At 32.1% G+C, this 16584-nt stretch overlaps 1 pseudogene; it reads right to left on the bottom strand.

The window, feature by feature from the left end:
* Nucleotides 1-389: 389 nt before the first annotated feature.
* On the bottom strand, nt 390-508 carry LOC111730790 (annotated as a pseudogene).
* Nucleotides 509-16584: the final 16076 nt, after the last annotated feature.

Here is a 16584-nt window from a genome sequence, read left to right as displayed (position 1 = left end):
GTATGATTTCCATTTTCTTAAATTTATTAAGCTAGTTTTGTGTCCCAGCATATGATCTATCCTTGAGAATGTTCCATGTGGACTAGAGAAAATGTATAAACTGCTGATTTGGGATTAAATTAAGTTTATTTTCTGGAGATTTTTCTCTTTCTTTCTGAGCTGCCTTGTCACGTTGGTTGTTCATTGTGTTTACTTGTTTATTTCTGCATCAGGGCATTAATTGGAGTGTATTCTGCCTCTTTTTTGTCCCCTCAAAAGTAGATTTATTATGTAAAGGTCTCTCTTTATCCTGTTGCATTGAGGGTGTTTTTCTTTTGGTTTCTAGTAGTGGTGGCTAAGCCACCTGGATAGGTGCTTTGTATAAATCTTAATAATGCCTCTTTTTTAAATGCCTACAGCACCTGGTATTCCTAGGTGGTCTCCCATCTAAGTTCTAACCTGGCCCGCCCCTGCTTAATTTCCGAGATCAGACAAGATCCAGTACATTCAGGATGACATGGCCGTAGCTCTTTTTTCTTATAAATATTCGATCATGCTCACTATCCTCCATCACAGTTCCTGTCAGTGCTAGCCACAGTTTTGGTAGTATTTGCTCTGATTCCCTTGGCTTCTGCAGTGTTCAGTCTTGGAGGCTATGTGGGAGGGTCCCTCTGGGTGAAGATGGGTGCTGTGGCTCAGCCTCATGCTTTCTAATGCAGCTGGTAATAATCAACTATTGCTTCTTTAATGTCCCCACTTCTCTGCCATCCCCACATCTCTGCTTTTGGCGCTGATGCCTCAGCAATGCCTCAGGCCATGCGGAGCTCATAGCTGTCTCAGGAAGGGATGTTCAAGGAAACTGCTATACATTCTCAAATCTCACTCCCCTTGCAGGGAGCTCTGGCTGTGAGACACAGATTCTTTGTTTCTCCCAGTCTACCAACTGACACCTGGGATTCTGACCTGTGGTAGCTCTTATGCACAGCTCCCTTGCTGAGATGTGCTTATGTGCAGGTTGGGTGTTTTTTTGTTGAGTTTTAGATGTTCAACTTATTGTTGTTTCAAGGGGAGAGTTCTAGAGACATCTCTCACTCTGCCATGTTTCTGATATCTCAAATAATATTTTTCAAATTCTTATTAGTCATTTGCAAATAAATTACCATTTAATTCTACCAAAGTCATTGTGAGATAGGAATTATAATTTTCATTTTATAAGTTAGAAAACCATTTCAAAGAGTGTGTATGATTTACCCAAGGCCACAGAACTAGTGTTAGTATTATTATTCCTGTATCCCCAGTGCTTAGTGCCTACTACACAATCTACTAAATTATAATTTGATAATATTTATTGAATTGTTAATTACTCATTTCATCTTCCATATAAAAAAAATACTTTTTTGCACCTTATTGGGTTGGAATTGCTAAGTATATTCTTAGATGATAATGATGCCGTGTATTATCAACATTATTATTTGTACAGTGAATTAAATTTTTCAAAGTTTTCTATGACTTCATTTCACCTTCAAAAGTATCCCATCATTTACATAGCCTTCTATCCCAAACAGCTGCTTATACATTCTTCTCTAGTGCACATGGATCACTCTCAAGAATTGACCACATACTAGGACAGAGAGATAGCCTCAACAAATACAAGAGGGTTGAAATCATACCAACCATATTCTCTGATCATAATACTTTGTAACTAGAGATCAACTGCAAAAAGAAATCAGGAAGAACCACAAATACATAGAGATTAAACAACATGCTACAGAAGAATAACAGGGTCAGAAAATAAATAAAAAAGAGATCTAGAGATATATAGAAATGAATGATAATGATAGTATAACATATCAAAACTTTTGAGACACAGCGAAAGAGGTCATAAGAGGAACGTTCATATCATTATAGGCCCATCTCCAAAAACAAGAATGAGCCCAAATAACAACCTAATGCTTCATCTTAAAAAAAAAAACTAGAAAAGGAAGAATAAATAAAGCCTAAAGTCAGCAGAAGGAAAGCAGTAATCAACATTAGAGCAGAAATAAATGAAATTGAAAACCAAAAAACAATAGAAAAAATAAATGGAACAAAGAGCTGGTTCTTTGAGAAAGGTGATAAAATTGACAAACACCTGGATAGACTCACTAAAGAAAAAAGAGAAAGGACACCAATCAACAAAATCAGGGATGAAAGAGGCGAAATTACGACTGACATCGCAAAAATACAAAGGATCATGCAAGAATACTATGAAAAAGTATATAACACCAAATTTAATAACCTAGAAGAAATGGACCAGTACTTAGAAAAATACAGTCTTCCTAGACTGAATCAGGAAGAACTGGAAAATCTAAATAGAACAATCGGCAGTATGGAAACTGAAACAATCAACAAAAACCTACCAAAAAGTAAAAGTCCAAGACCAAATGGCTTCACCAGTGAATTCTACCAAACATTCAAAGAAGATTTAAATTTATTCTCCTTAAACTCTTCCAAAAAATCGAAGAGGAGGCAATGCTTGCTAACTCATTTAATGAGGCCAATATTACTCTGCTACCAGAACGTGGTAAAGATAACAAATACACACACATAAAAACCACAGACCAATATCTCTCATGAATGCAGATGCAAAAAATCCTAAATAAGATACTAGTGTACCAAATACAACAACATATTAAAAACATTATACGCCACGATAAAGTGGGCTTCATCCCAGGGATGGTTCAACATATGCAAATTTATTAATGTGATTAATGTGATACACCATATAAACAAATTAAAAAATGAGAATCATATGATCATATCAATAGATGCAGAAAATCCTTCAACAAGACACGACATCCTTTTATGATCAAAACACTTAACAAAATCGGTATAGAAGGAAAGTACCTTGACATAATAAAGGCCATATATGGCAAACATTAAGCCAACATTATACTTAATGGTGAAATATTAATAACCTTCCTTCTACAATCAGGAACAAGACGAGGCTGTCCTCTATCACCACTGTTATTCAATATAACATTGGAGATCCTAGCAAGTGCAATCAGGCAAGAGAAAGATATAGAAGGCATCCAAATAGAAAACAAAGAAGTCAAACTATCACTATTTATAGATGACATGATTCTCTATATAGAAAACCCTAAAGATTCCACAAGAACACTACTAGAAACAAGAAGCAAATACAAAAAAGTATCTGGATACAAAATCAATGTTCAAAAATCCATAGCATTCCTATACTCTAATAATGAAGTGTCAAAAAAAGAAGTGGAAAAAATTCCTTTTGCATTTGCGACAAAAAGAATAAAATACCTAGGAATAAATTTAATGAAACATGTGAAAAAACTATATAATGGAAACCTAAAGCATTATACAGATTTAATGCAATCCCCATCAAAATCTCATTGGAATTTTTTAAAGAAATAGAACAAAAAACCTTATCAGATTTATATGAAAGCAAAAAAGACCTTGAATTGCCAAAGCCATCTTGAGAATAAAGAATGAGGATGGAGGCATCACTCTGCCCGACTTCAAGTTTTATTACAAAGCGACAGTAATCAAAACGGCATGGTATTGGCAGCAAAACAGACACATGGACCAGTGGAACAGAATCAAGAGTCCAGAAGTAAACCCATATTTATATGGGCAAATAATTTTCAACAAAATAGCCAAAGACATACAGTGAGATAGGAAACCCTCTTCAATAAATGGTGCTGCGAAAACTTGAAAGCCACCTACAAAGAATGAAACTAGACTGTTATCTATCACTACACACCAAAATTAAGTGAAAATGGATTAAGGATCTGAATATAAGACCTGAAACAATAAAATGTGAAGAAGAAAACATAAGAAGTAAACTCATGGGCCTTGGAATTAAAAAGGATTTTATGAATTTGACCTCAAAATCAAGGGAAGTAAATTCTAAAATAAATTAATGAGACTATATAAAACTAAAAAGCTTCTGCTCAGCAAATGAAATCATCAACAAGGTAAAGAGATAGCCATCTGAATGGGAAAATATATTTGCAAGCAACATCTCTGATAAGGGCCTAATATCCAAAATATAGAAAGAACTCATACAACTCAATAACAACAAAAAAACAAATGATCCAAATGAAAAATGGGCAGAGGGCATGAACAGACATTTCTCCCTTGAGGACATACAAATGTCCAACAAATATATGCAAAGAAGTTCAACTATGCTAGCTATTAAGGAAATGCAAATCAAAACCACAATGATACCATCTCACACCTATTAGAATAGCTATAATCAACAGGACAAGTAATAAGAAATGCTGGAGAGGCTGTGGAGAAAAAGGAACCCTCATACACTGCTGGTGGGACTGCAAATTGGTACAGCCACTATGGAAAACAGTATGGATGTTCCTCAAAAAACTAAGAATTGATCTGCCATATGATCCAGCAATCCCTCTACTGAGTATTTACCCCAAAGACTTGAAAACTCATATCCAAAAAGATATTTGCACACCGATGTTCATAGCAGCATTATTCACAGTGGCCAGGCATGGAAGCAACCGAAGTGTCCTATGATAGATGATCAGCTAAAGAAGCGATGGTACGTATATACAATGGAATATTACTCAGACATAAGAAGAGATGAAATACCACCATTCACGACAACATGGATGGACCTCGAGATAATTATGCTAAGTGAAATCAGCCAGGCAGAAAAAGTTGAAAATCACATGATATCACTTATATGTGGGATATAAACCTAAAAGCAACAAATGAATAGGACAAACATATAGAGACTCGTGGACATGGTCTATAGACTAATGGTTACCAGAGGGTTTAGGGTGGGGGAAGAGGAGGTAGGTAGATGGTTAAAGGGAGTCAAATATAGGGGGCTAGGCAGAGAATGAAGAGGTAAAGGGGATCAAACTTATGGTAGCTGAAGGATACTGGCCTTTGGGTGGTAAACACATAACAGAATATACAGATGTAAAATTATAATGCACACCTAAAAGTTATATAATTGCATTAACCAATGTTACCCCAATAAACAAACAAACAACAACAGCAAAAACTAAAAAAGAAAAAGTGTTCCATGAGTGCAGGTATCATTATTTCTATTTTTTAAATTGGAAACTGAGATCCATGTCATTTATCTTAGGACTCATACCTTGCCTTATGGTATATATAGGACTATCAATTAACACTGGTGGGACTGAGTCTTCTGGAATCAAAATACTTTAGCAAGTTGGAATTGTTCTTTAAACTTTGAAACTGGAAGACAAACTGAAGCCATTACTAAGCTATACATTATGTCCTGTATGATTTTATAAGTGTTCTGTTTTGTCATTTTTTAAGGAACTCAGAACTTAAAACACTTCCAAGTTTAGTTCAAATCTAGAGCACTACATACACAAGATGTCATATAGTGTACTATTATTCCTTGAACCAGTTGTAACAAAAATTTCAGAGACTCTGAAATGTCAAGCACCCTTTAAGAGCCAAGATCCTATCAATCTCTCTGAACAGAACAGTTCTGCTTCATTTGGATGGACTTTTATTTTGAACTATTTTTGTTACTGATGCCATCTATTTATAGTTATAAATTTAGATAACTCTGAAAGAAAGTATAAGAATTTTGTTTTCTGTATTCTATCTGATCAGTTAATTAAAAAAAAAAGAGTCCTAAAATTAAATAATAATAATAAAGTTTTAACAAAATATATACAGTGGGTATATGTTATTTAGACTTTTTCAAGCCAAAAATATCTTTGTGTGTCTCGTAGAGAGAGGCTAAAACCATAATTTCCATAATATAACATTAGATTTTCTTTTCTATGTAAGAAAATTATCTATCTATCTATCTCAGATAAAATCTCCTTACAGAGAATTAAAAAGAACTGTTGAAAATATTTCTATTGGAATGTTATCTGTTTCACTTAGTCCTTACTCTTGAAATTAATGGGCCATTTTATAAAGTACAAGAATAATTTGGTTAAAATTGGTTTAATGGATTTTGATAATGATTTGGGGATGAGCACAACTATCCTTACAATGAAATCACTCTGTTTTATCACAAGCTCATAAAAGCTGAGATCAAAAGTACATTTTCTAGGTTATAAAATTCATAGCCAAAATACATGCAGAACTGAAATCTTGGGTTCTTCTTCTAAAAGTTCAATGCTTACCCTTGGATTCTTCATTGTAAACCAGTATTGGTGAATCATAAAAAGTTTCACATGACTCTAAATAATCTAAATTAAACATTTACATACAGTATTTTCTTCTATCATTTGTAACTCTTCTGCATATTTTCTTCCATAAAATTCAAGTTTCTACCATTTGCACACATTTCAATTACAATAAATGACTTTATCGACTTTTGCTGTTCTTGGTAAATTGTGCAATCACAGTTGTCTATTACAACCCAATCTCCCTCTGGTCTTAGCCACAGGTTTTCTATAATACGAATCCAAGACATAATTCAAGCACTGCACAGTGCAAGCTAAGCATTAATCTGTAAACCTCCCAGTAGATAATTTTCACAAATATATCACAAAGTGAAGTTAAATGTTTGGGAGATAATAAGAGGAATCCAACTGGACCAAAAGCATAAAATCCTAAACCTTCTCCCCTTAATCACATTTTTCTCTTCTTCCTGAGAAATCTCTCCTTCCACATGCTTGGCTCTCATTTAACATAGCTTAGTGACAAGTGGAGATACTGTTGCATTGATAATAGCAAATTAAAATTAGTCAATTTTCTAGAAAACTCGAGGATGCTTATGGTATGTCGTGGAACAAAAATTCTTCCATTACAAACTTATGTTCCAAAATATAAGTGGCACATGCACTAAGTTCACTCTCAATGTCTTTTGAAAATTGGAAGCAACACTTAATCTTTGTATGAGTTTGCAAAGCATTAAAACATCTAAGTGTATTTGAAATAAGTAGTTCTATTCATTTATTTTTTCATTCAAATATTTATTTATGGATTCCTAGTATAGTGAATTTTGGTTTGTCATCATAATAGTCCATTAATTTAGTTAATTCTAATAATTAATGGAATCAAATTGATTAATAGTCTACAATTAATCAAACATTAACTAGATATTACTACAAAGGTATTTTGCAATGTAAAGGTATTTTGCAGAAATAATTAAAACCCCTAATTAATTGACCTTAAGGAAGATTATCTTAAACAATTCGGTGGGTCTTTTGTAAGTACTTAAAAGCAGGGATGAGGTTTCATGAGGGGAGAAAAAAATTATACCTGTGAAATATATATGTATATATATGTGTGTGTATATACATATGTGTATATACATGTGCTAGCAGTCAATCTTATTTGGTAGAACAAATCATAGATGTCAAAATAATCAAACAAATATGTATTCTGGCCACCATTTCTCATTTGGTTTTTCCTCTAGTACTCCTTATTCTCTCATAATTTCTCTGTTCTTGTTAATTTCATTTCATTTTTGCTATAAATATAGCTGAAAAAGCAAGTTGGTTTTCACTGACGAAGCTAAGAGAACTAAGGCACAGTCATCATTGAATCTCATAGTCTTTTGAAAATGAGAAAAACATTCAATTAATTTGAACAGAGAGCATTTCCCACCTGGTCAAATATTTAATACCAATCAGGCTCCTAGAAAAACAAATAAAATTAGGATTTTAGTTGGGAAATAAGAAGAACTCTCTCCATGAAGTATGAATACAAGGTTAATGTTGGCTGTCTTGGTGTGGGAGCCCTCATGACAATAATACAACATATAAACATAATAAATTCAGGATAAACAAATTGCACCAAATGTCTTTCTGTTTACATTTGTTCAGATCCATTTTCAAATGTATTATGTTATCTCCCAGATGAAACAAGAAGCTCCAAGTACAGGGTTATAAGTTCTTTTCTACCCACTGCAAGGCTCTCTCAGCAGGGAGCACTATTTTTCAGGAGCAGGTACTGTGGCATTTTTAATCAGTGTCCTACTAATTAATCTCCCTGAAATGGTATATCTGAGAGAAGCAAATGCATTCTGTTATTAAAATACAAGTTTGCTCCCATAAAAACCAGTAATTTTCATTTACAGAAAAGGACGTAAGACATTATAAAGTTGGCTCTTAGTTTGTATTCAAGAAAACAATACAAGCCTCAATCAGATGTCAAAGAAGAGCTTGCAATTGACAAGTATAATAGATGCAGTTGTTTCTTAATAAATTCTACCTAAATGAAACATTCAATTGACGTGAGATAAACCACTGAGTAATAGTTTCATGGCATCAGCATGAAGCTTAAAAATATTATTTCTTTTATCAAAAATCAAGAAAAAAGTATAGAGATTACTTTTCACTACCATTGGTAACTAACATTATCCTTATATGCCATGGTTGTGAAATACAGAAAATATGTGATTTATTGCTCTTGAATTAAGGACCTGTTTCCAACACTATTTAATTAATGTGATAGCATCTAATTTGTACAATAATAACATAGTTAAAAGAAATTTTATATGATAAAAGTACAAAAAGATTTAGTGGAAAGTATCTCAAGCTATGAAAATTATCCTGTAGTCAAAAGTAAGCAAGTGTCCCTATGCAAATTACTTCCAAGCCCCATCTCCAAATTTCTCTGAGTGACTGTCCAATGTAAATAATTGTTTCTCAAGATTATTTTGGGTAATAAAACCATTTATCTACACAAACTCAGTTTTAAGCTCATTTGAATTCAGTAAATAACCTACACTTATAAAATGGTGGTATACCAACCCAACTAAGGCATACCCAAGGAAAATGACATACGAAATCTGAAATAAAATGAATACATAATGCAATATACATATGATGTATTTTTGAATTATACACTGAGACTTATATAATTTTGGTAACTAATGTCATGCCAATAAATTCAATAAAAGAAAATCAGGTAACTGAGAGAAAAAATGTTAAATTCATTGTTTCACTTTTTATAGACAAAAATGCCTGCATGAATCCTAGATTGTTATAGTTATTAAAAATGTTTATTTTATAAAAATATAAAACATGATTAAGAGTTAGACCACTTTAAATGCAAAGCAAAAAACATAACAATATGTACAACAAATTGTTATTATGTGGAAATGTGCAAGTGGATGAGGACGAGAAAGAAATATACAAGACTGAACATAGCTGCTCTGTTGGAATTATATAATTATAAAAATTTTCTCTTCTGAAAATACTATTAATATTATGGATGTAGCATCTTTCTCATTAAATAAAATAAAATAAAAAAAAAACAAAGAAACAAACACACACACACACACACACACACACACACACACACACACACACACACATAGCCAGCAAAGAAAAAAACTTAGTTCATGGCTCAGTAAAATATTCATTTCTAGCGCTGTATTTTAATATCATAAAGGTGTTTCAGAATGCGGAGCTCAAATTCAATACTCATGTTATGGTTGGGCCTTCTCTCTTTCCATACAAAAGTTTCCACAACATATTTGAGAAAAGGAAAAACCAATGGATAGCATTGTCTGTTACCAGGATTTCTATTATAGAACAGATTTAGTTTAAAACATTAGAATTGCTCACTTGAATATCATCCTCGGTGTCTTATCCATCTTTCCATTCTTAGCTTACACCTAGTATTTACTAAGTGCTCAATAAAGGTTTATCAATTATTATTAATTATATCTGATCACAAACTTTTCTGCTACAACCTTTGTATACTAGCAATTGCAAATAAGATTTATCTGAGATTTCAGGTCCATTATGAAAAACATAATATTCAGTGATTTTTTTAAACAAAATTACTCTGCTGAATCAGAAAGTCTATATAATTTATTTATAAAATTTTCCAATTTTATAGTAAATTTCGTAGTAAGCATATAAAAAGATTTTTAGAAACAAATATATCATATAAGTTAACTTACATTTCAGTATTCTGAAATGAGTGAGATATGCCAGTAATGTATTCTACAAAAATGTACTCCCAAGGTATTTAGTAATATAAAACATCATAAGAATAACATAAGTACTATTTTCTGCATTTATTATTATTATTTTATACACATAAGGACAAACACACATGTGCACATACATTCATGAGCTGTAGTGTAACCATGCAGTTAATATAGCCTACATCTTAGAATGGCAATTGATGACAAGAGAGATTATTGGTATAAACTTTTCCCCAAGGTAATTTCCCAAGAAATTAACCATGCATCTGAAAAAATAATGTACATACATAAATCTGTCCATTTTCTAATAAAACTAACTGAGTTAGCATCACAGAAATTTTAAATTTTCAGAAGAGATTTTATCCTAACTTGCCTTCTTTAATGTTTATAAGAGAAAACTTTTCTTATTATTACGAAGACATCTGTGGGCTAAAACTCTGCATTATTGTTCTAAATTAATTTAATTTATAAGATTATAATTTTCTAACACTCCTACAGCATGTAAAGAGTATATTTCATATAAGACAAAGATTAAAGTTTGGGAAATTCCCATCAACTACATTATGTGGCACCTTATGTAGAAAAAAAAAAGCAATTTGCAGGCTAGCTCTATTAGACTTTGTATATAGGCAGAGGAAGACTGAAGGTGAGATAAAATTGAGTAATTTAAAATATGGAGCCACATTGCCCACACTGGCAGTGCTAGCAGAATTATAGCAGGGCATTGCATCCTCCTTCATCATTGGACAACAGAAGAGATCAGCTCTGCCTGTAAAGTGGGTGCCAGCAAGGCTACTGTCTCTTGGCCCCACCACTCAGCAGCGAAGGAAGATCCAGGTATTGAATTTCCCAGCTATTCATCTGGAAAAAAAAGACAATTAAAATCTCATGTCTCTCAGGCCTACAATCAGGGGGAAAAAATGGTCCAGGCCTAGTGGTCTCTCAATTTTAGAAGAAAACCAGGCCTGATGAATCCTGACTACAAATTTAGTGGCAGAGAGTACTCAGAAACAACATTTATTAATCTCCCATCCAATGACAGAAGGTGGCCCAGGTAGGTGCTTTCTTCTCCCCAGTAGAACTGGCAGAGATTGACCAGGAAGTTCATTGGCACTAGGCAGCCTAAAGAGCAGGCTGGGAAAAATATTATCTATGCAGCAAACTCAGTGTTACCTATGCCCCAGTGGCACCAAGGAACCTAGGGAGTCCTTCTGCTACCCAGATTGGTATACCTAGTAGAGAATGAGTCATTATGAAATACTTCATCTGGCAATTACAAATTATCTTGAAAATTTAAAAATATTATATTTCAGCAAAAAATAAAAACATTAAAAAACAAATGGAAATTAAAGAATTGGAAAATACAAATAAAGAAAAACTCAAAAGCATTCCTGAGGGGGGGGTAAAAAAAAAAAAAAACAAGTTCAGATGCATCACTGCCTGACATCAAATTATATTACAAAGTGACAATAACCAAAACAGCATGGTATTGGCAGAAAAACAGACACACAGACCAGTGGAACAGAATCAAGAGTCCAGATGTAACCCCCCATATATATGGGTAAATAATTTTTGACAAAGGAGTCAAAAACTCACAATGGAGAAGGGAAAGCCTCTTCAATAAACGGTGCTGAGAAAACTGGAAAGACACCTGCAAAAGAATAAAACTAGATTGTTGTCTATCAATATACACCAAAATTAACTCAAAATGGATCACAGACCTAAACATAAGACCTGAAACAATAAACCTCATAGAAGAAAACATAGGTACTAAGCTCATGGACCTCGAACTTAGAGAGGATTTTATGTAATTGACCTCAAAAGCAAGGGAAGTAAAAGCAAAAATAAGCGATTGGGACTAAAAATCTTTTCTGCACAGCAAAAGAAACCATCAAGAAGGCAGAGAGGCAGTCATCATATAGTGAGAAGATATTTGCAAACAATGACTCTGATAACGGCCTTATATTCAAAATATACAAAGAACTCATACAACTCAACACTAAAAAAAAAAAAAGAAAAGGAAAAAGAAAAAACAACAACAACAACAACAACAAAACAATCCAATTAAAAATGAGCAGAGGACCTGAACAGACATTTCTCTCAGGAAGACATACAAACTTCTAACAGACATCTTAAAATATGCTGAATTTCACTAGCTATTATGGAAATGCAAATCAAAACCACATTGAGATACCATTTCACACCTGTTCGAATGGCTATCATCAACTTCAATAAGAAGTGTTGGAGAGGGGGAAAAAGGAACCCTCACACATTGCTGGTGGCAATGCAAATTGGTATAACCACTATGGATAACGATATGAAGGTTCCTTAACAAACTACAAACTGAATTAGCATATAATCCAGCAATCCCTCTTTTAGATATTTATCCTAAAAACCTAAAAACATTTATCCACAAAGATATATGCACCCCGATATTTATAGCAGCATTATTTATGGTTGCCAGGAATTAGAAGCAATCGAAGTGTTCTATGATTGATGACTGGATAAAGGAAATGTGATACATATATACAACGAAATATTACTCAGCCATAAGAAAAGATGATATACTGCCATTTGCGACAACATGGACTGATTTTGAAATAATCATGCTAAGGAAAATAAGTCAGACAGGAAAAATTGATAACCACAAGATATCACTTATATCTGATAAAACTGAAAGCAACAAACGATCATGACAAACAAACAGAGTCTCATGGACACAGACAGTGGATTAGTGGTTACCAGAGAGAAGGGAGGTGGAGGAAGTAAACAGAGGTAAAATAGTTCAAATATTTGGTGATGTGAGGAAATATAACTCTGGATGGTGAACAGACATTACAGTATATATATATGACTTTCTGTTGATTGATACACTTGAAACTTATTTGATTTTGTTATTCAATGTTACCCCAATAACTTAAATAAAATATAATAAAAGTAAAAAACACTTAAAGTCATTAAAAGGGCTAAAGAAAGTACTCCAAAAAGATAGAAAATGAAAACAGAAGAGGGTTTGGAACTTCGGAGAGGAAAAGGAGAACGTGTAAATGAATAATACCAAAGATCCCTATAATAGACTATCCTCATACTCATGTGTTTCTTAAGCCATATTTACTGTGGTTCTCAATGTTGTTATGTTTGTATATTTTTCTATTTTAATATCAATAGCAATCATGATAAAAAATACAAACTAATATTTTTAAAATGCTACAAATAAATCTAGATGAAATTATAAAAACAATATTGAAATTACCCATGCGAAGGAAAAAAAGAACAACAAAGAAACAAGATACAGAAGAAAGAAACAACAAACAATAATAAAATGGTAGCTTTATGCATAACATATCAATAATTAATTTACATGTAAAAGACAGAGATTAGCAGAGTATATAATAACCAGGACCGAACCATATGCTATTTATACAAAATTCACTTCAAACAAAGAAATAAGTAGGTCAAGTATAAAATAATGGAAAATATATATAATTCAAACATTAATAAGTGGGAGTAGCTATGTTAATATCAGATAAAGTATACTTCAGAGCAAAAAATATTAGGGATGAAGAGAGACATTACACAATAATAAAAGGATAAAGCCATCAAGAATACGCAGAAATCCTAAACATGTATACATCAAACAACAGAGCTGCAAAATCTGTGAAGCAAAAACTGATTGAGCTGTACAGAGAATCAATAAATTCACTATTACAGTTAGAAACTTCAACACCTCACTTTCACTAATTGATAAAACTACTAGAAAGAAAATAAGTAAAGATTTAGAAAACTGAACAATGCCGCTAAACAACAGAACCTAATTAGTATTTATGGAATACCTTCACACTAAAATATGATATCATTTCTAAGCACTCATTAAGCATTTACCATGATATACCATATACTGAGTCATAAAAAAGTTTAACAAAAATGTAAAAATTGATATTATACAGATGTTCTGTGAATAAAATATAAACAAACTAGAAATCAGTAACAGAATGACAATGTTTGTTTAAAGACAAACATTTAAAAATTAAACAATATTTGTCTAAATAAACATTTACCAAAAGGAAGTCTCAAATTAAATTTTATAAAGTATCAGAATTTAATGATAACAAATATACAATATATCAAAATTTGTACTATACTGTTGAAGCAATGCTGAGAGTGAAATTTATAGCACTAAATCCATACAAGAGAAAAGAGAAAAGGACTCAAATAAATATATTTTAATTCTTTCCCTAAGACACTAGAAAATAGGAGTAAAATGATCTCTGAAAAACAAAGTTGAATCTTAAAAAAAATAATAAATATGATAAACTTCCAGCAAGACAAACAAAGATTAAAAGAGAAAAGACAGAAGTCACCATTGTGAATTGCAGGGACTATCACTATAGAATTTGTAGTCATTAAAATCATACTAAGTGAAATAAACCAGACAGAAAAAGTTGAAAATCACATGATATCACTTACATGTGGGATATAAACCTAAAAGCAACAAATGAACAAGACAAATAAACAGAGACTTATGGACATGGACAATGGACTAGCAGTTACCAGAGGGTGGGCGGAGGGGAGAGGAGAGTTAGATGGGGGAAAACTTTTAAATAATTTCTTCAATTAAAACAAAGTAAATAAATAAATAAATAAATTTAAAAAATAAAAAAATAAAAGCAGAATGAGGAAAAAATATCAATAATGTTACATTCATTACTTTGACACTTTAAATGGAATTGACCAACTGTTTAAAAACTTCCCAAACTCAACTAAGATTAAATAGATAATTTGAGTAGCACTATAACCATTAAAGAAAGGTAATTCATAATTTTAAAGTCTTCTTTTAAAAAGTCCCCTGTCCCCTGGTGGCTTCACTGCAAAATTTTACAGAATAGGTAAAGATGAAATTAAAACCAATTTTACACAACTCTTTTCCAGAAAAAAGGAAGGAGGGGACACTTTCTAATCCATCAATGAAGCCAGTATTAATCCAATACCAAAGCCAGACAAAAACAGTTAAAGAAAACTCTACCAACTAATATCTATTATTACATAAGATGCAATAAAACTCACCAAAATATTAGCAAGTCTACTCTACAATGAATAAATAGAATTATATATCATAGCCAAGCAAGTGGAATTTTTTTCTAAGATGGCAAGGTTGGCTCAATTATCAAATATCAATACCAACAAGCTAAAGAAGGAAAATTGTATGATCATATCCATTATCAGATAAAAAGCATTTGACAAATTCCAACATCCATTGATGATATAAACTCCCAGCAAACTAGAAATAGATAGGAACTTCATCAACTTGATAAAAAGTATCAATAAAAAACAAATTAAAAATCCTAGAGCTATCAACATACTTACTACGAACCAGAACAAGGCAAAGATATCTGCTTTCCTTACTTTTATTCATAACAATTCTGAAAGTTCTAGTTAGCAAGTTATACGTGGCAAGAAAAATAAACAAAAGATGTACAGATTTGTAAAATAGAAGCATACTTGTCTCTATCTGCAGATAACTTGATCAGCCACATAGAAAATCCCAAGGACTCTAGTATATATATTTTTAAAAAAACCTCCTAGAACCAATGACTTCATCAAGATAATAGCACACAATACCATATATAATTTTTTAAATTAAATTCTTAGTTATAAACTTAACAAAACATGCACAAGATGTATAATTGGAAAGATTTAACATGTCTATGGAGTTTAAGACTCAACATAGTAAATATATCAATTCTCCCTAAATTTGTTTATAGATTTAATGTAATTCCTATCAAAATTTCAGCAACTATTTTTGTATATGTAGATAAGCTTATTCTAAAGTTTATATGGAAAGGCAAAGGACATATAGTATGTAAAACAATGTTGATAATGATGAAGTGGGAGGAATCACTCCTCAGTGCTAAGGCTTATATAACAACAGTAATCAAAAGAGTGTGGTGTTGGTAGAGGGGTGAATATATAGATTAATGTAACAGAATAAAAAATCCAGAAACAGATCTATACAAATATGTTCAACTTATTTTTAACAAGGCAAAGAAACAATTTGGTGGAGGAAGAAAAAAATTTAACATAGTGCTGGAGCATTTGGACACCTATAGCTCAAGAAAATCAACTTTTACCTAAAATTTCATATCATATAAAAAAATTCAAAATGGATTATAGACTTTAATGTAAAAAATGTAAAATTATAATTTTATACTAGCTTTATTTATAATAACCAGAAACTTAAAACAACACAAATTTTTTTCAACTGATGAATGTTTAAACATATTGTGGCATATTCATACCAAGAAATACTAAGCAATAAATAGAAATAACTATAGGACATCTCCAGTGAATTTCAGTGGAAATTATGCTGAGTGAAAAAGCTAATCTCATAAAGTTACATACTGTAAGATTCCATTTATATAACATTCTTAAAATGACAAAATTTTAGATATGCATTACAGATTAGTTGTTGTTAGGGAGGGATTAAGGAGAAGGGAGGGACGGCATGGGAATAGATGTGGCTTTGAAGAACAAAGGATACTTGTGGTGATTGAATAGTTCTGTATTTTGATCATGGTGATTGTTACACAAAGCTACTCATTTAATAAAATTGTCTAGAACTCTATACATACTCACACATGAAAATGTGCTTTTACAATTGATGAAATCTGAATAAGCTCTAT

The sequence above is a fragment of the Pteropus vampyrus genome, unplaced genomic scaffold (genome assembly GCF_000151845.1).
Source record: "Pteropus vampyrus isolate Shadow unplaced genomic scaffold, Pvam_2.0 Scaffold335, whole genome shotgun sequence".
Taxonomy (NCBI): domain Eukaryota; kingdom Metazoa; phylum Chordata; class Mammalia; order Chiroptera; family Pteropodidae; genus Pteropus; species Pteropus vampyrus.
Note: the sequence above shows the minus strand (reverse complement) of the source record. Positions and strands in the feature narration are given on the sequence as shown.